General features: G+C 43.3%; 1 long non-coding RNA gene across 1 annotated transcript in view; it reads left to right on the top strand.

Moving 5' to 3' along the window:
- Nucleotides 1-1,668: 1,668 nt before the first annotated feature.
- Nucleotides 1,669-22,377, top strand: part of LOC143990245 (uncharacterized) — a 46,434-nt gene continuing 25,725 nt past the window's right edge. The window contains exon 1 of the long non-coding RNA XR_013277241.1: nucleotides 1,669-2,139. This is a non-coding gene — a long non-coding RNA (uncharacterized LOC143990245). The remainder of the gene's footprint in view (nucleotides 2,140-22,377) is intronic.

The raw sequence follows: 22,377 nt of genomic DNA on the forward strand, positions 1-22,377 counted from the left end.
GAAAAATAAACATTATCATAACATACCGATGTTGAACTGAAACCCAGTGGGACGAAAATGTACCAAGTTCAGAACAATTCGTTAGCACCTACTTACGAAAAAACAACACCAGCAATCAATTAAGGGAACAATCAAATTATTCGTAGAACTCATACGAACTACCGCGGTGTAGGAGACCCTTGTGGTAATGTCAGCATCCTGACGTCGAGGAACTGGAACTGAAAATTATAATGTGAAAGGAAGGTCAACAGGATGAGTGGATTGAGGGCAGGTATTTATGGTGGCGAGACTACTCCTACAGATTCTGGCTGACCTGCAGTCAGCCTTCCTATTTGTAAGTGTTGGTGATCTTGATGTGCAACTCAGCCATCCAACACCATGGAAAGTAATCCGTGCAATAAGGTCACCAACAAAGACAAAAATGGCTGCTTACCAGCTCCAAATGACCTCTCATCATAAAAGGTCATACATGCTTCCGCTCACTTTTCGTGCAACCCTCTGACATCTCACTTTTCGTGCAACCCTCTGAGGGTGGCACAGTGGTGTAGGGGTTAGCACTCTTGCTTGGCAGTAAAAAGGGTGGCTGGTTCAAATCCCAACCACAACACCACCTGCCTGGGGTTTGCATGTTCTCCCTGTGCCTTCATGGGTTTCCTCCAGGCACTCCAGCCTCCTCCCACACTCCAAAGACATGCAGGTAGGTTAATTGGCTTCTGTTCAAAATTGGCCCTAGTACATGAATGGGGACCTTGGATTGTGGGCTCCTTGAGGTTAGGGACCAATGTGAGTGTGCAATGCACAATGTACAGGCATAGGGACAATTGTAGACACTCACTCAGGTTGAACTGGATGGACTGGTGTCTTTATTCAACCTTACTAACTATGTAACTATGTATGTCACTACACTAGATGATATGATGGTGCCAGAGGATTACTCAGCTGATGGATCGCCAGCCAGGGATTACAGCTGATCTGGGGAATCTCATCTTATGCCACGGACACACGATTGGAATTCTTGTCGGAAAAAGCTCTGATGGTTTTCCAGACGGAATTCCAACGGAATTCGGCTCAAGCTGTCTTGCCTACACACGGTCACTTCAAATTCAGATCATTTATAATGCGGTGACGTACAACACATACGACGTGACTAGAAAAAGGAAGTTCAATAGCCAGTAGCCAATAGCTTCTGTCTTGTAGTTGAATCTGAGCATGCGTGATTTTTGGCGTGTCGGAATTGCACACGATCAGAATTACCGATAGAAAGTTGTTCCGTCTGGAAAATTGAGAACATGCTATCAATTTTTGGCTGGCGGAAATTCGGACAGCTAAATTCAGATGGATCATACACACGGCTGCATTTTCTGATGAAAAGCTCTCATCGGTCTTTTTCTGGCCGGAATTCCGATCGTGTGTACACGGCATAACACTGAGACAAGCCCCACAGGAGGTGTGTATTACTTGACTCACTGATCTATATATACTCAGTCAATAACCTTAGCAGTTGCCACATATCCAGGATCTCTCCACTGCCTAAAGGGGTATAGTTTTTTGCTGTCATTTTGAAGTAAGTTGATTTTATTCATCCTCCTTATGCAGCTTTTCTTTTCTTTGATTGAACATTGTTGTGTGCTTATCAGCACACTTTATTCAAAGCCCCGTCTAGGCGACTTGCCTCCCTATCCAGATTACTTATCTGGTCTACACAGTTCCTTAGGATTGTGTTTATCCTATATTACTTCAGTCCATTTACTCCATCAGCATTAGCCTTTGCACTATCAATTTTCTCTCTATTTGTAGAAACCAGCTTTCCTGTCCCAAACACCACACGTATACAATATACATTTTTGTGTTCAAGGGTTCAATTTTGGCTCTACATCAATCCTCGTGGACTCAGTTGCCTGACAGTGCCCCCCTTCTTTGGCAGAGAGGCTCTTCCGCTTTCCTCTACTTTCTTTTTTGCAACTACTTTTTTGGTAAACCATCTGCCACTATTTGGCTAGAGAACATTGCATATGTTTTTCCACTCACCACGGAGAGCTCCTCCTTGTGACTGACCTATATGATGGGGCCCTTTGAGACGCAGACCCTGACCTAAGAGGATTCTGATGTGTACTTTATTCTGCCAATGATGGTCAACTTGTAAGTACCCTTGGATTCATAATTGCCTGTTCCTTTTTATCCCATATGCTGCTTCCTAAATTGTTGCTTGTACACTTTTCTGTCAACCCTATACTATGTGCAAACACCTATACGTATTTGATTTGCCAATTCTTAAATCAGTCCCTGAAGAAGGAATTCAATTATTTCCGAAACATGTTGGGATTTCTGTATTCATGTATAATTGATCTGCTTCCTACTATGAGACCAACCCCATCACTCAGAATTCAGCTGTATATTTTGTGAACATGACCATTGCCCTTTGGCTTTAACATTTTCGTATGTAAACGTTATCTTTGCAAATCAATACATTTTGTACTTTTTCATACATGCTTTACACCTCTTTATCTGATAATATCCCTTGCCTGTAAAATCCTTGGGACACCCTTCCTTTTTCTCTACAAATTGGGATGTGGCTTGGGTTTCAGCTTACAATCTCTAGGTTGCTTCCAACCCTAATTTTACATGCTTGTGACTATAGCCCAGCCAAAGGCCTTTACCGGTTCCTGGAGCCCTCTTATCCTCTGCGGACTCCTTGCCCAAAATGAGTAAGCCAGTGTTCACCAAAATACAGAAAAGCTCCACATAGTTTACAATCTTTAAAAGCTTTTATTTGTGCATAAAATAAATCACACTTACAGAATTATAGATTAAAAATTGCCTTAAGTTTGGAGCGTCGGCCTGAACAAATCCAAACAGCCCATTCTTCCTGGGACTTGAGGGTATTGGTGATGTCAAGGCATCGCTCCACGCCATTTTTACCTTTGGTGGTGGCTTTGTTGCATGGATCATTTTCCATGGTGTTGGATGGCTGAGTTGTACATCAAGAATACCAACACTTACAAATAGCATTTAATACTACTTCACTTGTGGACACTTTTATTATGATGTTTCCAATATAAATTTTAGATATTGTTTGTATATTAGCGCAACGCTATATATTTACCAATCTTATATAGTGTCTTCTAAGCTGTATCTATGTCTTGCAGGAGAGTTGCTGCTTACAGTTATTACAATATTAATTTAGCACAGTTTTTTTACACATTTTCTCTTTAATTTGATTTGATTAGAATTAGATTATTATTATTTTTTTATTAAAGTAAGCAAACAAATAGGAGAAGCAGCAGATTTGGCTGGGCCAAGAAACACTTGTCCTCCCTGCATCCATCGTTGTTACGTGGGTGGATGTTATGAGTGGAAAATACATTTTATGGCATGGCATGGTCAAAGTATTTCAGTTTTAAGGACTCATTCATACAGAAACATAAAAGGGTCACTTCCAAATGCAAGCAGGCATATCGAAGTACCCAGACTGATGGAAGACATAGTATTCTTTAATACAAATAATAAAATCGTAATAAAATCATGAGTTCCCATAAAATGAATAGCTTTTTGTATTCAATGAATAATATACATGAAGACATTAATGCATTTGGGAGATATGGCTAAGGTTTCCAGTTTAGAACTATTCTTCCACCCATGGAGCGTGGCTACTTTTGAACTATGTTCAGTCTATGGATTTGCAGACAACCATAACAGAGTAAATGCCGAAGTATAAACAAAAAAGTCAGCATAGACTAAGAACAGTCTACCTCCCTGAAAGAATTTATTTAGCATGCATTAACAGGACTCTGCAGACCGCACTGCTCACTTTGAAAGATCATTGATAGATTGCTGTAACATATTAGCAGAAACAACAGACATGCCTTTGTTTATTACATCAATATTGACAAATGTTATTATTTATCCTTTCATGTCTTTCTCTAAAAAAAAAATCTTGTGTGATTTTAGACATATTTAGCTAAAGATTTGATATTATTTTAGATGATACAGTGATATAGCCCAAAGAATGATACTTTTCTTTGAAGGGATACGATTATGCAAATAAAACATCAGAATAGCTAAAATTGTATATATATATATATATATATATATATACAGTGGTGTGAAAAAGTGTTTGCCCCCTTCCTCATTTCCTGTTCCTTTGCATGTTTGTCACACTTAAGTGTTTCGGAACATCAAACCAATTTAAACAATAGTCAAGGACAACACAAGTAAACACAAAATGCAATTTGTAAATGAAGATGTTTATTATTAAAGGTGAAAAAAAATCCAAACCATCATGGCCCTGTGTGAAAAAGTGATTGCCCCCTAAACCTAATAACTGGTTGGGCCACCCTTAGCAGCAACAACTGCAACCAAGCGTTTGCGATAACGTGCAATGAGGCTTTTACAGCGTCCTGGAGGAATTTTGGCCCACTCATCTTTGCAGAATTGTCCTAATTCAGTAACATTAGAGGGTTTTCGAGCATGAACGGCCTTTTTAAGGTCATACCACAACATCTCAATAGGATTCAGGTCAGGACTTTGGCTAGGCCACTCCAAAGTCTTCATTTTGTTTTTCTTCAGCCATTCGGTGGTGGACTTGCTGGTGTGTTTAGGATCATTGTCCTGCTGCAGAACCCAAGTTCGTTTCAGCTTGAGTACACGAACAGATGGTCGGACATTCTCCTTCAGGATCTCTTGGTAGACAGCAGAATTCATAGTTCCTTTTATCACGGCAAGTCTTCCAGGTCCTGAAGCAGCAAAACAGCCCCAGACCATCACACTACCACCACCATATTTTACTGTTGGTAGAATGTTCTTTTTATGAAATGCAGTGTTCCTTCTACGTCAGATATACTTGGACACACACCTTCCAAAGAGTTCCACTTTTGTCTCATCGGTCCACAGAATGTTGTCCCAAAAGTCTTGGGGATCATCAAGATGTGTTGTGGAGAAATTGAGACGAGCTTTGATGTTCTTTTTGCTCAGCAGTGGTTTTCTCCTTGGAACTCTGCCATGCAGGCCATTTTTGCCCAGTCTTTTCCTGATGGTGGAGGCATGAACGCTGACCTTAACTGAGGCAAGTGGGGCCTGCAGTTCCTTGGACGTTGTTGTGGGGTCTTTTGTGACCTCTTGGATGAGTCGTCGCTGCGCTCTTGGGGTAATTTTGGGCGGCCGGCCACTCCTGGGAAGGTTCACCACTGTTCCATGTCTTCGCCATTTGTGGATAATGGCTCTCACTGTGGTTCGCTGGATTCCCAAAGCTTTGGAAATGGCTTTATAACCCTTTCCAGACTGATAGATCTCAATTACTTTCTTTCTCAATTGTTCCTGAATTTCATTGGGTCTCGGCATGATGTGTAGCTTTTAAGGATCTTCTGGTGGACCTTACTGTGTCAAGCAGCTCCTATTTAAGTGATGCCTTGATTGTGAACAGGTGTGGCAATAATCAGGCCTGGGTGTGGCTAGAGAAATTGAACTCAGGTGTGGACAACCACAGTTATAGTATGTTTTAACAAGGGGGGCAATCACTTTTTCACACAGGGCCATGATGGTTTGGATTTTTTTTCACCTTTAATAATAAACACCTTCATTTACAAATTGCATTTTGTGTTTACAAACATGCAAAGGAACAGGAAATGAGGAAGGGGGCAAACACTTTTTCACACCACTGTATATATATATATATATAATGCAGTATACAGTATCTCACAAAAGTGAGTACACCCCTCACATTTTTGTAAATATTTTATTATATCTTTTCATGTAACAACACTGAATAAATTACACTTTGCTGGAATGTAAAGTAGTGAGTGTACAGCTTGTATATCAGTGTAAATTTGAAAATGTCCAAATTGGGTCCCATAGGCCATTTTCTCTCTCCAGTGTCATGTGACTCATTACTGTTCCAAGGTCTCAGGTGTGAATGGGGAGCAGGTGTGTTAAATGTGGAGTTATCTTTCTCACTCTCTCATAAGTTGAACATGGCACCTCATGGCAAAGAACTCTCTGAGGATCTGAAACATTTTTTTTTGCTCTACATAAAGATGGTCTGGGCTATAAGAAGATTGCCAAGACCTGTTTAACAGGACAGGTTCCACTCAGAACTGGCCTTGCCATGGTCTACCCAAGAAGTTAAGGACACGTGCTCAGCGTCATATACAAGGGTTGTCTTTTGGAAATAGACATATGAGTGCTGCCAGCATTGCTGCAGAGGTTGAAGGGGTGGGTGGTCAGCCTGTCAGTGCTCAGACCATACGCTGCACACTGCATCAAATTGGTCTGCATTGCTGTTGTCCCAGAAGGAAGCCTCTTATAAAGATGATGCACAAGAAAGCCAGCAAAAAGTTTGCTGAAAACAAGCAGACTAAGGACATGGATTACTGAAACCATGTCCTGTGACCTGATGAGACCAAGATAAACCTATTTGGTTCAGATGGTGTCAAACGTGTGTGGAAGCAACCAGGTGAGGAGTATAAAGACAAGTGTGTCTTGCCTACAGTCAAACATGGTGGTGGTAGTGTCATGGTCTAGGGCTGCATGAGTGCTACCGGCACTGAGGAGCTACAGTTCACTGAGGGAATCATGAATGCCAACATGTACTGTGACATACTGAAGCAGAGCATGATCCCCTCCCTTCTGAGACTAGGCCGTAGGGCAGTATTCCAGTATGATAACGACCCCAAACACCCCTCCAAGACAACAACTGCCTTGCTAAAGAAGCTGATGGTAAAGGTGATGGACTGGCCATGCATGTCTCCAGACCTAAACCCTATGTAGCATCTCTGGGCTTTGATCGTACATATCCGATCACCAGGTCCCGGTCATGAATAATTGCCTGAAATACTTAACTTAGAATGAAGCCCTCCAGCACCGTGCTGTCACCACTGACTGTCACTTACATCTTCACCCAGGTGAACTCCTTCTGGGTTCACGTTCTTCGGCTATCTGATTGGCTGTGCACCTCCAAAAAGTCACAGACCACGGCATGGAGCTCTGAATCGATGGCACAGTTATACCTTCCTTTCAGCGCGCATGAGACGGTGAAGTCACCGACTGCATGCAGTGTGAATATCTTCTAAACCCTGCAGGTTTAGGAGATATTCACTGCACCTACAGGTAAGCCTTATTATAGGCTTACCTGGAGGTACAGCTTCAAACAAAGTGTTTACTTTTACTTTAAAGAATTACTGCCAGTTTACAGATAAGCAAACTGGCAGTAGTTAAGACCAACTCTAAGTTGTGGTACAGAAAGATGCCAGTGTTCACATTGGGGTGTTTTGTGCTGGGAGGCTGTCGTGAATATGACAGCTTCCTGCACATGGCATCCTAGTCGCTATGTGATTATTGGCACAGTGCCAAGAATGAAGGACAACTGAAGCTGTGCAGAGCAGGGTCGGATGGGGCCCTAATGGATTTTAAGTAATATAGACACTTACTTTTAATGTTTTTTAGTTATATCTGCAAACAGGGCCAGTCTGAAGTTAACAGGACTTAATTTTTTGACTAAAGATCCACATTGAGTTTCTCCTAGACTTTAGTTACTGCTAGTTTCTGTCTGCTGCCATTGCTGCCTCTGACAATAATGTGAGAAGCTGCACTAGTGGGAGCTAGGAATATTTATCTCTCCTTTACCCACTCCAAGGAGGCTTACTGCCAGTGGTTTATGCTGGTAGAAGGTATAAATATTCAGGGATTGACCTTGGCGAGTCATTTCTTCCCTGGGCCTCCTGTCTAGGGCAGGGATGTGTTTGGTTGTTTAATTCTCTTATGCCGAGTTCACACAATTGTTTCCGAGCACGTGTAGGAATTTTGCACGTCGGAATTGCCACAGACGATCGCATTTTCAGATAGGAACATGCTTTCAATCTTTTGCTGGCTGAAATCCGGCCAGCAAAACACTGATGGAGCATACACACGGCCAACGGTGTTGGAAGCTGAATTAATATGTAATTTACTGTCAGGAGCTACAGTCACAGCGTGCCATGTTGGCTTAAAGCGGGAGTCCACCGGGACTCTGCATTTTTTTTTTTTTTAAAAGCCAGCAGCTACAAATACTGCAGCTGCTGACTTTTAAAATAGTGACACTTACCTGTCCAGCGCGCCCGCGATGTCGGCACCCGAAGCCGATCTCTAGATCGACACTCGAGTGCTGCCGCCGCCATCTTGGGTATGGGAATCAGGAAATGGAGCCTTTCTGCTTCATTTCCCGGTTCCCTACTGCGCATGCGCGAGCCGCGCTGCGCAATGAGAATGGTCCCCGCTGCCTCTGGGATCTGTGTGTTTCCCAGCAGGCAGCGGGGCACTTGCGGAAAGGGGCATAAGTTACGCCCCTTTCCGCAGAGAGCTATCCCGGAAGTGGGTGCAGTTACCTGGATTATCCAGGTAACTGCACCCCCCTCCCCCCTGAAAGGTGCCGATTGTGGCACCGGAGGGGGGGAGGGTTCCGATGAGCGGAAGGTCCACTTTAGGGTGGACCTCCGCTTTAATGGTTCTCTATTTGTGAAGACAGGAAGTGCTTTTGTTTGCCTTTTCTGCTAGTCTACTAGTTCATGAGTGTACTGTGCCCTTACCCTCTCTCCATGGAGCGTTGGGTTATAGTTATAGTTAATAAACGCCCATTGTTTCGCATTTAAAAGTGACTGGCACTCATCTGTACTCATCTCTCCACTATTGCCGAAGACCTCACACTGAGGTAAAATGCTAGCCCCTCCTGTCCCTGGGGGTCCAACTAGCCTTTGGGGCCCAACAGGCTGCCACACTACTGTAAAGGAGACGGTGAGGTGGATTAACTAAAGACAAATAGTCTATACACTTTAAAGTGCTGTTGCTCCAGAGCTTAGTAAATGAGATGAAGCTCTGCTAAATTCCATCATCCAATCATGTGCAAGCAAAAAAAAAAAAAAGTTTTTTTTTTTAATTTTCCTTGATGATGATCGGGTATTCTTTGCAAAGTGAAGCCTGATCTAATTTACTAAGCTCTAGAGCAACTGCACTTGCAAAATGCAACTGTACTTGTGTAGCAACCATAATCCGTTGCAGGGCAGCCTTGACTGAATGGGCTTAACGGTTACCTTCTCCTGGCCTGCTCCTCCGTGTCTAGGGGTTCCCAGGGTTGATACCCAGCAACTTGTACACTGACACAGATAAAGTCCTTTCAAAAGGTTTTATTTTGCAGTAGAACTCTCACAAAACACAGTCTCTTTGGGAACAGAGGGCACGGGTGAAGAACTCAGGTACCTTGAACTGCAGGTTTAACAAAGTCTCTATTTCCACCCAGAGAGTAGCCACTCGCAGCTGGGTACTTCAAGGCTGAACAGACCTCTAGCCAGAGGTCATGGCAGTCAGCACGTTGACTCAAACTTGAACAATCAACCAAAGATAAACAGGAACCTTTTTCCGACTGTACCCGGAACGTTTCCCGCTTCCTTTGAGGTACTGGAAAAGTGTGGACTCGTCAATGTCCTTCCCAACTCAGTAATCAGGCACTTCTCAGGATGCCACTTGTCGACCCCTCCTACGAAGAGTCCTCCCCCCCGGTCACTAGCACGAGCTGTGGTGCCCCTCCAAGCTGAGAGCACACCCTGGACACTCTGAATCCTCCCTCACTTACAGCGCCTTGGCCCGGCAGGTTCTGAGACCCGGGAACAGACGGATCCCTACCCCAGACCAGTCGGATCTAACAGGGGCCACTGACAGGAACATGCTGCGGGATGTCAAACACCCCGTGACCAGGACCCTTCATGGGGCTACCCCGGTCCTGGAACTAGAACAGACCACACGGGTCTCTCGAACCACTCCGCAACCCCAAACACATGACGCACACCTGCTTAAGTACCCCCTCCCAGACTCCTCAGCGGGTCCGGCACTCCCACTGATTGGCTCCGAGAGGGCCATACCAAAACATCCAACCAAGCCTGGTTCTCGCCTGTCATGTGCACCTCACCGTTCACATGACCAGGCAAAACATCAATCATGGCCTGGCTAGACTGGTGTTAAGTCTTACCTACACAATTAACCCTCAGTACTGTAAGGTCCCGAGGCAAAAACTAAATTTATAAAGCGTGTGACATTTGGTCCCAAATGTCATCCGCTACACTTGCAAGGTGCACAATCTACTTGCCTTCACTAAATCCACCCTGGTGTTTTTAGGAGGACCTTCCCTCTACAGCAAAGCTAAATAAAGCCGCTTTTTAAGTGTCCCTGTATACTATGAAAAGAAAAACAACAAAAAAATAACATAGTTACTAGTTCATGGAATTCTGTTATCTTCCTTGCAGCCAAAGTTCCTCTTCTGTGGCTCTACTTCCATGCCACCATCTTGAATCTACTGTTATGGGGAGTCAGCTGTCTATTCTTGATTTTCAAAGCTGTCTCCAGATAACAAGCCACTAGATCTCATGAATGTGCATACATGCCCCAAGTTTCTCTCCCATGTCCCAAAAACTTGAATCAGACCCAGGATGGAAATAGCGAGATACTTTGGACAATTAGTACTAAAACACAGCCTTCTGGGAAGTGTTATATTGCTATCTCAGGTGCTTCTGGTGGCCAATCACTATACCACCCTCGATTAGGCAAGGATTTAGGAAGTGGGAAGCCATACCACTATTAGTGGTGGAGCACCTAATTACTATTGATGGTATTTACTTAATAAAAATAGGACAATTACCTGCTTAAAAGAAAAGGAAGTAAATAAGAGGATGTTCATTTTTACCTTAGATCTATATACAGTATATATACAGCTATGAGAGTATAGGTACAAGAGCGATTTGCATACAGAGAAGTGCATGCCCAAATAACGAAATTATGACTAAAGCCCCATGTCTGTTTTTATCATTATATGTTGTGTCAATACATGAACCCAGATCTTTGCTGTTAACACAGCAGACTGTGTAATATTCTCTTCTGATCATGTTTGTTGTGTTTAAGGGAATGTGACTTAAGCTATGCCTAAAATCACTTACAGGAAAAACTCTGACCTTCCACATGAGACAGCCTACCACAGAGACTCATTGATCAATGTCACAAATGACTAGGAACATTTAAAGCAACATATTATGCAATTGCTTTCTTTTCTTTTTTTTTTTTTAAGTCAATCCTATCATCATTTTTCTGTTTTTCTTTTAAAGATTAGATTATTAAAGGTAAATCATCTGTTACTGCCCAGGTTCCAATATTTTGATTTCCATAGTAATGACATGTTTGGAGGACCAGGCTAGAGATGGTTTAGGTTCATGATAATCCTAAATCACAAAGTATGTATATTTTTTCTAAAGCTGAACTCTGTGTAATCTAATAAGCACACTGCTGGCTTCAACTAAACTATACAGTATTTCTAATAATTTGCAATCCTTTATTGAAAATAGTGAAGAAAGAGCCTATTTTTTCCCATCAAAATCTACAGTTGCATGATGCATTGTAGAAGGATTCTGATTTAAATAACACTAGTCTCCGAACGGGTGTTACTTGCCATGCCTACAACACTTTCAGGTGGCATAGTGTCAGGGCTGAGTCCAGCCCTTCCTTCTCTGAGCTGGCCGCTCAGCTGTCAGCTAATTGCCAGCTCCTATCTCTCCACAGTGACTCACCCGTTGATCATCCTTGTCGGTCCTGCCTACTTAAGCCGTCCAGCCCAGATGATCTCTGCCTTCGCCCTGGTCTCATCTCTAGAGATGCTCTCCTGTGTTCCTGTTAAAGACTTGCTTGGCTGACATTCCTTCTGGCTCCAGATCCTGCTTGCTGTTCTACTACGCTGTTCTCTGGCTCCCTGACGTTTTGGCTTGTCTGACTGTCTGTTCTGGTTCCTGAACTCTGACTATGTTTTTTTTATTATTATTAAACAAGTGTGATTTAACTGTACGTCAGTCTCAGTCTGATTCATGGTTTCTGACTAGGGATGAGCCGAACACCCCCCGGTTCGGTTCGCACCAGAACTTGCGAACGACCCCCGCGTTCGGTACGAACGTTAGAACCCCATTGAAGTCTATGGGACTCGAACGTTCGAATTGGAAAGTGCTCATTTTAACGGCTAATATGCAAGATAGTGTCCTAAAAAGGGTTTGGCGACCTGCCTCCTGCCTCAGGGGACATGGGTCACTGCAAAAAAAAGTTTTAAAAACTACCGTTTTGGCGGGAGCACTGATTTTAATGACGATTAAAGTGAAAAAAAAAAGTGAAATATTCCTTTAAATATGGTGCCTGCGGGGTGTCTGTAGTATGCCTGTGAAGTGCCACGTGTTTCCCGTGTTTAGAACAGTCCCTGCACAAAATGACATTAAACGGAAATAACACCATTTAAAACTGCTTGCGGTTTTAATGTTATATCTGGTTCCTGCAATATGGTTGAAAATCATTGAGAAACATGGCATGGGTAGCCCTCCCTGCCCATTACCAGCCTATTTGGGTCTTGTACGCATATTAAGGGGAACCCCGTACCCATATTAAAAAAAGGAAATGCGTGTGGCCCCCAGGCCCTATATACTCAGAACAGCAGTATACAGGCGGTGCAAACAAGACAGGGACTGTGTAGGTTTGTTGTGTTAAGTTGAATCTGTTTGTCATTTTCAACCGGTACATTTTTAAAGTGTAGCTCCAGTCAAAAAAACTATCTTTAAGCTTTTTGGAAAACATAGGGAAGGGTTATCACCCCTGTATAATTTGTTTTGTCGTCCATCTTTTTTCATCTCACTTGCTGCTGTCTCCTTGCGTTTGCAAGTAGGAGATGTTTGTAAGTTGGATGTTTGAAAGTAGGGGCCTGCCCTATATTATAGCGGTATGTACTGGGTACAGAGCACGCAGACAGCACGCACTATCTCCTAACACTACTGACTGCAAGCTCTATTATTAACCACTTGTTAGCCCAATGTTTGCATAAAGTGAAAGATGAAGTTATGCTGAGTAAATAGATATCAAACATGTCACTCTTCAAAATTGCACATGCCCGTTGAATGGCGCCAAACGTCGCTACTTAAAAAATCCCCATAGGCGACGCTTTAAATATTTTTTTACTGGTTACATGTTTTGAGTTGCAGAGGAGGTCTAGGACTAGAATTATTGCTCTCGCTCTAACATTCTCGGCGATACCTCACATGTGTGGCACATGCGAGCACATGGGGACATGGGCGCTTTAATTTTTATTTTATTTTTTTATTGTTCATTTTACTTTATTTATTTTAGTTTGACATTTTTTTTCCCAAAAATATATTTTTGATCACTTTTATTCCTATTACAAGAAATGTAAACATCCCTTGTAATAGGAATATGGGGTGACAGGTCCTCTTTACAGTGAAATCTGGGGGGTCAATATGACCCCACATCTCACCTCTAGGCTGGGAAGCCTGAAATAAAAAATAAAAAAAAGATTCTGGCTTTGATCGTACTGGCGAGTTGGTAGAAGCACCGGAGGGCGGTGAGGGGTGGGGGGCGTCTATGGCTGGGTATTTCAGGGTATCACCGAGTATGGCTGGGTATCTCTGAGTATGGCTGGGTATGGCAATTTATGGCAGGGTATTACAGAGTATTGGCGGGGTATTGGCGGGGTACTACAGAGTAATAGCAGGGTACTGCACTGCAGAGTAATGGCAGGGTACTGCACTGCAGAGTAATGGCGGGGTACTGCACTGCAGAGTAATGGCAGGGTACTGCACTGCAGAGTAATGGCGGGGTACTGCAGAGTAATGGCGGGGTACTGCACTGCAGAGTAATGGCGGGGTACTGCACTGCAGAGTAATGGCGGGGTACTGCACTGCAGAGTAATGGCGGGGTACTGCAGAGTAATGGCGGGGTACTGCACTGCAGAGTAATGGCAGGGTACTGCACTGCAGAGTAATGGCAGGGTACTGCACTGCAGAGTAATGGTGGGGTACTGCAGAGTAATGGCAGGGTACTGCACTGCAGAGTAATGGCGGGGTACTGCAGAGTAATGGCAGGGTACTGCACTGCAGAGTAATGGCGGGGTACTGCAGAGTAATGGCGGGGTACTGCACTGCAGAGTAATGGCAGGGTACTGCACTGCAGAGTAATGGCGGGGTACTGCACTGCAGAGTAATGGCAGGGTACTGCACTGCAGAGTAATGGCAGGGTACTGCACTGCAGAGTAATGGCGGGGTACTGCAGAGTAATGGTGGGGTACTGCACTGCAGAGTAATGGCAGGGTACTGCACTGCAGAGTAATGGCAGGGTACTGCACTGCAGAGTAATGGCGGGGTACTGCAGAGTAATGGCGGGGTACTGCACTGCAGAGTAATGGCAGGGTACTGCACTGCAGAGTAATGGCGGGGTACTGCACTGCAGAGTAATGGCAGGGTACTGCACTGCAGAGTAATGGCGGGGTACTGCACTGCAGAGTAATGGCAGGGTACTGCACTGCAGAGTAATGGCAGGGTACTGCACTGCAGAGTAATGGCGGGGTACTGCAGAGTAATGGCGGGGTACTGCACTGCAGAGTAATGGCAGGGTACTGCACTGCAGAGTAATGGCAGGGTACTGCACTGCAGAGTAATGGCGGGGTACTGCAGAGTAATGGCGGGGTACTGCAGAGTAATGGCGGGGTACTGCACTGCAGAGTAATGGCAGGGTACTGCACTGCAGAGTAATGGCGGGGTACTGCACTGCAGAGTAATGGCAGGGTACTGCACTGCAGAGTAATGGCGGGGTACTGCACTGCAGAGTAATGGCGGGGTACTGCACTGCAGAGTAATGGCGGGGTACTACAGAGTAATGGCAGGGTACTGCACTGCAGAGTAATGGCAGGGTACTGCACTGCAGAGTAATGGCGGGGTACTGCACTGCAGAGTAATGGCGGGGTACTGCACTGCAGAGTAATGGCGGGGTACTGCAGAGTAATGGCAGGGTACTGCAGAGTATGCACTGGTATTGCAGAGTATTGGCAGGGAATTGAGGGGTTAAATTCGGTGAGCAGCGATGTGGGCACTGCAGATGCAGCCCACATCGCTGCTGACACCGATCTCTTTCCCCTCCGCTGTACCGATCGGTACAGAAAGGGGAGGGAGGAACAGGCGTCATAACATGACGCCGGTTTGTTTCCAAGTGATCACTCCGTCATTTGACGGAGCAATCACGTGGTAAACGGCCGCTATGAGCGGCCGTTTACCGTGATGCGCCGGGTCCTATGGACCCGGCGGTCACGGATGCTCTCGAGTGCGCACACCTCGGGGCACGCGAGAGCAGAATTCTGGGAGGCCGTTAATTAACGGCCTCTCTGAGTTAAACAACCGCCCTGAAGCCGTTAATCGGCAATGGGCAGTTGTTAAGTGGTTAAAGCTAGATCACTAGCTATATAGGTGAGGTGAATATAGTGGTGTATACTGCAGTCAGGGCACAGACAACAACCACTACACAGCAGCAAGATAGGAAATCAGCCAAAAACGATTGGTGTGTACTGTGTTGAAGGTACACAGAACACCCACTGCTTCAGATGCAAAGTAACACACTACAGGAGGCCGCCTTAAAGGCGGCCTTATATAGTGTGGGGCGTGCACTACACAGCCTGAGCTATGATTGGCCACAGGCAGGATGCCTGTGGCCAATCATGGCTCTCCTCGCTGCCGGCGCTGCGATTGGCCAAGCATGCGGGGTCACAGTGCATGCTTGGCCAATCATCGGGCAGCAATGCACTGCGCCAACGCAGTGCATTGTGGTCCGCGCGCGCGTCACTCGAATTTTGACGCGAACGGCCAAAACGTTCGGAATTCGCCGAACGGCCGAACGGCCAATGTTCGAGTCGAACGTACGTTCGACTCGAACACGAAGCTCATCCCTATTTCTGACATATAGGAACTGTTTAGCAAACTGAACTTCCATTAAAGGATAAAGCAGAGTAGTATATCTTATATATTATCAATGAAAGGCCTCCTTCTTATGAAATTAATTTTTCTTTAGCCGATAATTAACCTGTTACTTTTTTTGTGCTCCAAGGTTAGCACTGTAATGCACTATAATGCTACAATGCTGTATATTTTAATCAGTTATTTGCTTATTTAAATGAACTACTTCTCAACTGCCCTATAGCAGTTTTACTGCTACAGGGCAGCAGCTGTGTGCAGGATCACATATATACATGATTCCGCACTTCCAGATGGGACGCTGGCTCGCTACTGCTGTAATTACACACAATGGAAGCTGATCAGCGAGTGCCGGGGACCCTATGTACGCCAGCACCAGCCGATTATCAGGCAGAGAGACAGAACTGCAACCTGCCTATGTAAACAATGCAGATCGCTGTTCTGACGGGGCAAAGGGATGAAGTTTGTGTCCCTGCAAAGCAGGGAATACATTCCAACTCTTCTCCTAGTAAAAGCACCTCACACAGTATAGTAAAACACTGGTTAGGCACATAGTTTACCATTTGATCACCCCTGGTGTTAACCCCTTCCCAGCCAGTATCATTAGTACAGTGACATATTTTTAACACTGATCACTGTATTAATGTTACTGGTTCCTGAACAGTGTCAAAAGTGTCAGTTACTGTCAGAATGCTCGCAGCAATATTGCAGTCCTGCTATAAGTCGCTGATCACCACAATCACTAGTAAAAAATAAATAAAAATACCCCAGAGTTTGTAGATGCAATAACCTTTATGCAAACCAATCAATATATGCCTATTTGGATTTTTTTTTTTTTTACCAAAAATATTTAGCACAATACATCTTGGTCTAAATCGATGAAGAAATTAGATTTGTTCATTTTTTATTGGATATGTTTTATAGCAGAAAGTAAAAAATATTGTTTTTTTTTATTATTTATTTATAGTGCAAAAAATAAAAAATGCAGAGATGATCAAATACCATCAAAAGAAAGCTTTATTTGTGGAAAAAAAAGACAGATTTTACATGGATAAACTATCGCAAAAATGGCCTGGTCATGAAGGGGGGTAAATCTTATGGAGGTCAAGTGGTTAAATGTATTCATATTTATATAAGCCATAATTCATAAAAAATAATGATGATAAAACACCTGTTGTTTCACTGGCATTTTGGACAGTAAAGGTGTTATGGGGATCATAGAGATGACACCAGATGAGGCCAACATAGTTATGCAAGTAAAATGCAGCCAGGTGAGAGGCCCTTCACTGTCAGAAGCAGTGTGCAGTTAACCACTTCAGCCCCGGAAGGATTTACCCCCTTCCTGACAAGAGCACTCTTTGCAATACGGCACTGCGTGGCTTTAACTGACAATTGCATAGATCTGCGACATTACACCAAAACAAAATTGACATCTTTTTTTCCCACAAATAGAGCGTTCTTTTGGTGGTATTTGATCACTTCTGTGTTTTTTATTTTTTGCGCTATAAACAAAAAAAGAGCGACAATTTTGAAAAAAAAGCAATCATTTTTACTTTTTGCTATAATAAATATCCCCCAAAAATATATAACAAAACAATTTTTTTCTTCAGTTTAGGCCGATGGCAGGGAGCAGTAGATCTCTGTCATGTTGCTAGGCAGAACAGGAAAATGTCTTCTTTACATAGGCATCTCCTCGTTCTGCCACTCCGTAACACAATCGCAAGACATTGGCAGACATCAAGTCCGTGGGACCTACAGGCACGGTCACGCAGGAAGCGGTACGCACAAGCACCCAAATTAAAGAGGGCATACAGGTATGCCCATTTGTCCACTGCTGCCATTGTGCCAACGTATATTGGCATGTGGTGGTCGGTACGTGGTTAAGCAGGCTGGAACCTAATAGCATACAGCTTCTCCAGCGGACCCACCTACTCTGGGCAAACTCTACTTGATTGCTACCAGTTCCAGTTCTCCAGTTCCTGTGGGGTGGTCCTATGTAATTTTTAAGACATTATCAGAAGGTACATTTTAAGACATTATCAGAATATTTGAAAGGTCATAGATTCTCTATTGGCAGAGAGTATTTCTGGAAAGGAGAGAGATACATCTGAGAGATCTTCCAAATAATCTTCCAAATAAAAGTGTAAGTAAATAACCGGATGTAAGTAGAAAAGTTCATGCACCGTGTAGAGGGGGCTTTAAATAAATGAAGACATACGTGGTGGTGATGTTAGGTTGGAATGACTTTGTGAAAAAAATGTGAAACCATATTCTTTGTGTGAAATAGGCAGCCAGTTGGGCACCTGCAAAGGGGAATAGCATTTTATTAATAACAGAAAAGGTAGGGGGTAGAAGAGAAGAGCAGAAGAATTTACGATAGACTGGAATGGTGCCACTGAAAGCCAACAAAGCAGGTTTTTACAAGAGTCAAAGCACCAGAGAGATCATTAACTATCATTTTAATTATATCGTATCATACAAGAAAGCTGTGAACTAAAGTCAAATTTCTGTAGGTTGAAGACAGCAGGCAGTAGTTTGTGTGTGGATGGAAGATTTTAATACGCGGGCAAAAACAATTATTGCCTCTGAGTAGAAAACCGAGAACTTTCAAGTATTGGGGTATTATAAATGTTAATAGTTATTTCAGGCAAAATATCAGATTTCGAAAAATTATAAATTATGTTTTTGTGACTAACCTATGAACGCAGGATTAAAAATAAGCCCGTATATTGACTGCATCTCTCTGTGCATGCAGCTCACTTACAACTCTTCTATTAAACCCTATAAAGCCAAGGGCAAAAAATGACCACAATTTCACATGTTGGCCAAAAATCATTGACTAGGCAAATTTGATAAAAATCCAGGCATCCTAAAGTAGATCTAAACCCAGTCACTAAATATCATATATGTTTTAACATGCTAATGTAAAAGTAAAAGTTGAATCCAATCAATTTAAATCTGTAGCTTTTATTAAAATTATACCTGAGGAATCTGCCATAAAGGTCCATGTTCAGGCACTCATCCTGCATGCTCATTTGGTAGACACTATAGATAGCTGTGCTGACCCATAGGGGTTGATTTACTAAAACTGGAGAATGGAAAATCTGGTGTAGCTCTGCACAGAAACCAATCAGCTTCCAGGGTTTTTGTCAAATATTAATTGAACCAGTTGAAGTTCAATTTGCATTCTCCAGTTTTAGTAAATCAACCCCACGCTGTACAGGCATGGCTCAGGCCTTTCACTTCCAAGAAGCTGATCCAAAGCAATAATGGGCTGTCAATGATGGGGGAATTGTACTTAGATAGTAGATGGCTGAATGAGGCTGAAAGAGATCAGTAGTACTGAGATGCAAACATCTCTAAAAATGGGTAAATACAAGCATTTCTTATGAATACTTATGAAAATCCTTTTGCAAACTAAGGGGGTTATTTACGAAAGGCAAAGCCACTTTGCACGGCAAGTGCACTTGAAAGTGCAGTCGCTCTAAATGTAAGGGGTAGGTCTGAAATGAGGGCTATATTCACACTATGTGCAGTGACCAGCATTTCACAATATGGTAAAACATTGGTCAGTGCAAGAACAAACAGAAAACAATTGTTTTCAGTGTGTCCTATTCACACTGCAATGCAGATGCATTTTATAGCAGGGCAACATACCGGATCACATGTCACTGTACAGCAGCACAGACAGCGCACCACGCTGCTGTACAGTGACATGAATGAAGTGTACTTTTGTACACTTCAAATAAAGTTAAATGAGAAAAAAGGGAGCTGTGTCATGTGCTAAATTGTGCCCCACAGTGCTCCCGAGTCCCTACGGCAGCCAGAACAGACAGCTGCCAGACAGGAAACCGCTGCGGTTTACCTCTCCGGCAGCTGTCCATTGTGTGTGAATACAGCCTAAGACTACATTTTTGGGAGCTTATTCACAAGAGAATTGATCTCATTGGATTCTAAAAAAAATCTTGTTGCCTAATTTGCTTTTGAGCACTACTACTATTAATAATACATATTATTATTATTATTATTGGTATTATTATTATTATTGATGTTAAATTAGGACATTGCAATATTTTGTGGCAACCCTTTAAGTATTTCTACACTTATAGCTTTATAGCTTAAATCATATTCTGTACTGTAATATATATTACATAATAAAAGCCATTCACCATTTCCTTCTTGGTATTAAATTGATGAGCAGGACATATAAAAGGAAAAGTAGATGTGTAATCTGAGAAAAATCACAGTTGAGTCATCCATAACTAATGGTGAAGGGAAAAATGTACATGCTCAATGACATTTAAAGCCTAGGCATTTTGCAAACTTTGAAATATCTACTTAACACATCCTTTTTGGATTTTGCATGCTGAGCAGAATTAGAGCCCATGCTTGGATATTTGTGTGCAGAAGCTCTACGGATGCTCATATATGTTAATAGGTGTTATGATAAAGGTTATGTCTCCAATGTCACCTTTCTGCTTGATATTTCCTTTCATTAAAGTAGCAAATGTGACAGTCTAATGTGAACTTAAATGACAAGTTTCATATTATGAAATCTCCTACTAGGCTTGTTTAAAGCGTATCTAAACCCAAGAACAAAATTGGTAATATTGCAGTTTACTGGTCATTAAATGTTGTGGCTGCACACGTTTTTTGTTCACCTTTTCATTTAAATCTGATAATCTTGACATCATCATACTTCCTGTCCTATGGTGACAACTGAGAGTGTTACGCTAGAGTGCCCTCCCCTCCTGAACCGTACCAGGTCACATACCCTCAACATGGGTAGCCCCCCAAAGCACCTTGTCTCCATGTTGATGGGGACAAGGGCCTCATCTCCACAACCCTTGCCCAGTGGTTGTGGGGGTCTGCGAGTGGGGGGTTTATTTGAATCTGGAAGCCCCCTTTAACCACTTAAGCCCTGGACCATTTGGCTGACCAAAGAGCAGACCACTTTTTGCGATTCGGCACTGTGTCGTGTTAACTGACAATTGCGTGGTCCTGTGACGTGGCTCCCAAACAAAATTGATGTTCTTCTTTTTCCCACAAATAGAGCTTTCTTTTGGTGATATTTTATCACCTCTGCGGTTTAAATTTTTTGCGCTATAAACAAAAAAGAGACAATTTTGAAAAAAACGCATTTTTTACTTTTTGATATAATAAATATCCCCCAAAAATATATAAAACATTTTTTTTCCTCAGTTTAGGCCGATACATATTCTTCTACATATTTTTGCTTAAAAAAAATGCAATAAGCGTATATTGATTGGTTTGCGCAAAAGTTATAGCGTCTACAAAATAGGAGATAGATTTATGGCATTTTTATTAATATTTATTTTTTACTAGTAATGACGGCAATCAGTGATTTTTATCGTGACTGCGACATTATGGTGGACACATCGGACAATTTTTACACATTTTTGGGACCATTGGCATTAATAAAGCGATCAATGCGATTAAAATTGCATTGATTACTGTAAAAATGTCACTGGCAGTGAAGGGGTTAACACTAGGGGGCAGGGGAGGGGTTAATATGTATCCTAGTTTGTGTTCTAACTGAAGGGGGTATGGGACTGTGCAGGGAAACTAACAGATCACTGTCCATACTCTGTATGAACAGACGATCTGTCAGGTCACTGCTCCGAGAACCGGAAACTGTGTGTTTACACACACAGCTGCCGGTTCTCCGTGTCCCCCGAGCGATCATGCTCACAAGCGCCCCCTAGTGGCTGTTTATGCTACCGACGTAGTACAACTGTAGCAGCTGGTCGGCTATCTGTTAACAAGAGGACCCGAGATCCCAGCCTCCCCACTGTGTGAAATGGTAATGGTGTACAAATGTACCCCTACCATTTCACAAAAAAAGTGTGAAAATGGTAAAAATGACACGACTTAGGACAAGACCTTTATTAAAAATAAAAAATTTGAATATGTCCCACGGAGTCCATTCTTCTTCTTCTTTCGCTCCCACGGACCTGACGCAATGGGGAAGCCTTGGGAATGTCCCTGTGTGTCAGAGGGGGCGGGGTCACCCGGGGACGTAACCGCGTGGTCCTGCCCTCAGTTATAAAAGAACTGTCACCTGAGAGGACAGTCATTACGGTGGTTGCCTCCCATGGAGGTGGATTGGTGGCGGCGTGCAGCTTTTATTTTTTTTATTTTTTTCGGTTCGTCACTGGTACAAATTATTTGGTGGAAGGGGGATTATGATGTCATCTCCACAACCACTGGGCAAGGGTTGTGGAGATGATGCCCTTGCCCCCATCAACATGGGGACAAGGTGCTTTGGGGGGCTACCCATTTTGAGGGCTTGTGGCCTGGTACGGTTCAGGAGGGGGGCACTCTCTCGTCCCCCCTCTTTTCCTGTGGACTGCCAGGTTGCGTGCTCAGGTAAGGGTCTGGTATGGATTTTTGGGGGGACCCCACTTGCATATAAGACTTTAAAATTAATACTTTTGATTATTCATGGTCGTGTCCCATAGACTTTAACGGTGTACGCATGTTCGAACAAATTTTTTACCTATTCGCATGTTCTGCTGCAAACCGAACCGGGGGGGGGGGTGTTCAGCTCATCCCTAATGTCTAAACC

The sequence above is a fragment of the Lithobates pipiens genome, unplaced genomic scaffold (assembly GCF_037356315.1).
Source record: "Lithobates pipiens isolate NorthernLeopardFrog02 unplaced genomic scaffold, aLitPip1_a1.2 Scaffold_18, whole genome shotgun sequence".
Lineage (NCBI taxonomy): Eukaryota > Metazoa > Chordata > Amphibia > Anura > Ranidae > Lithobates > Lithobates pipiens.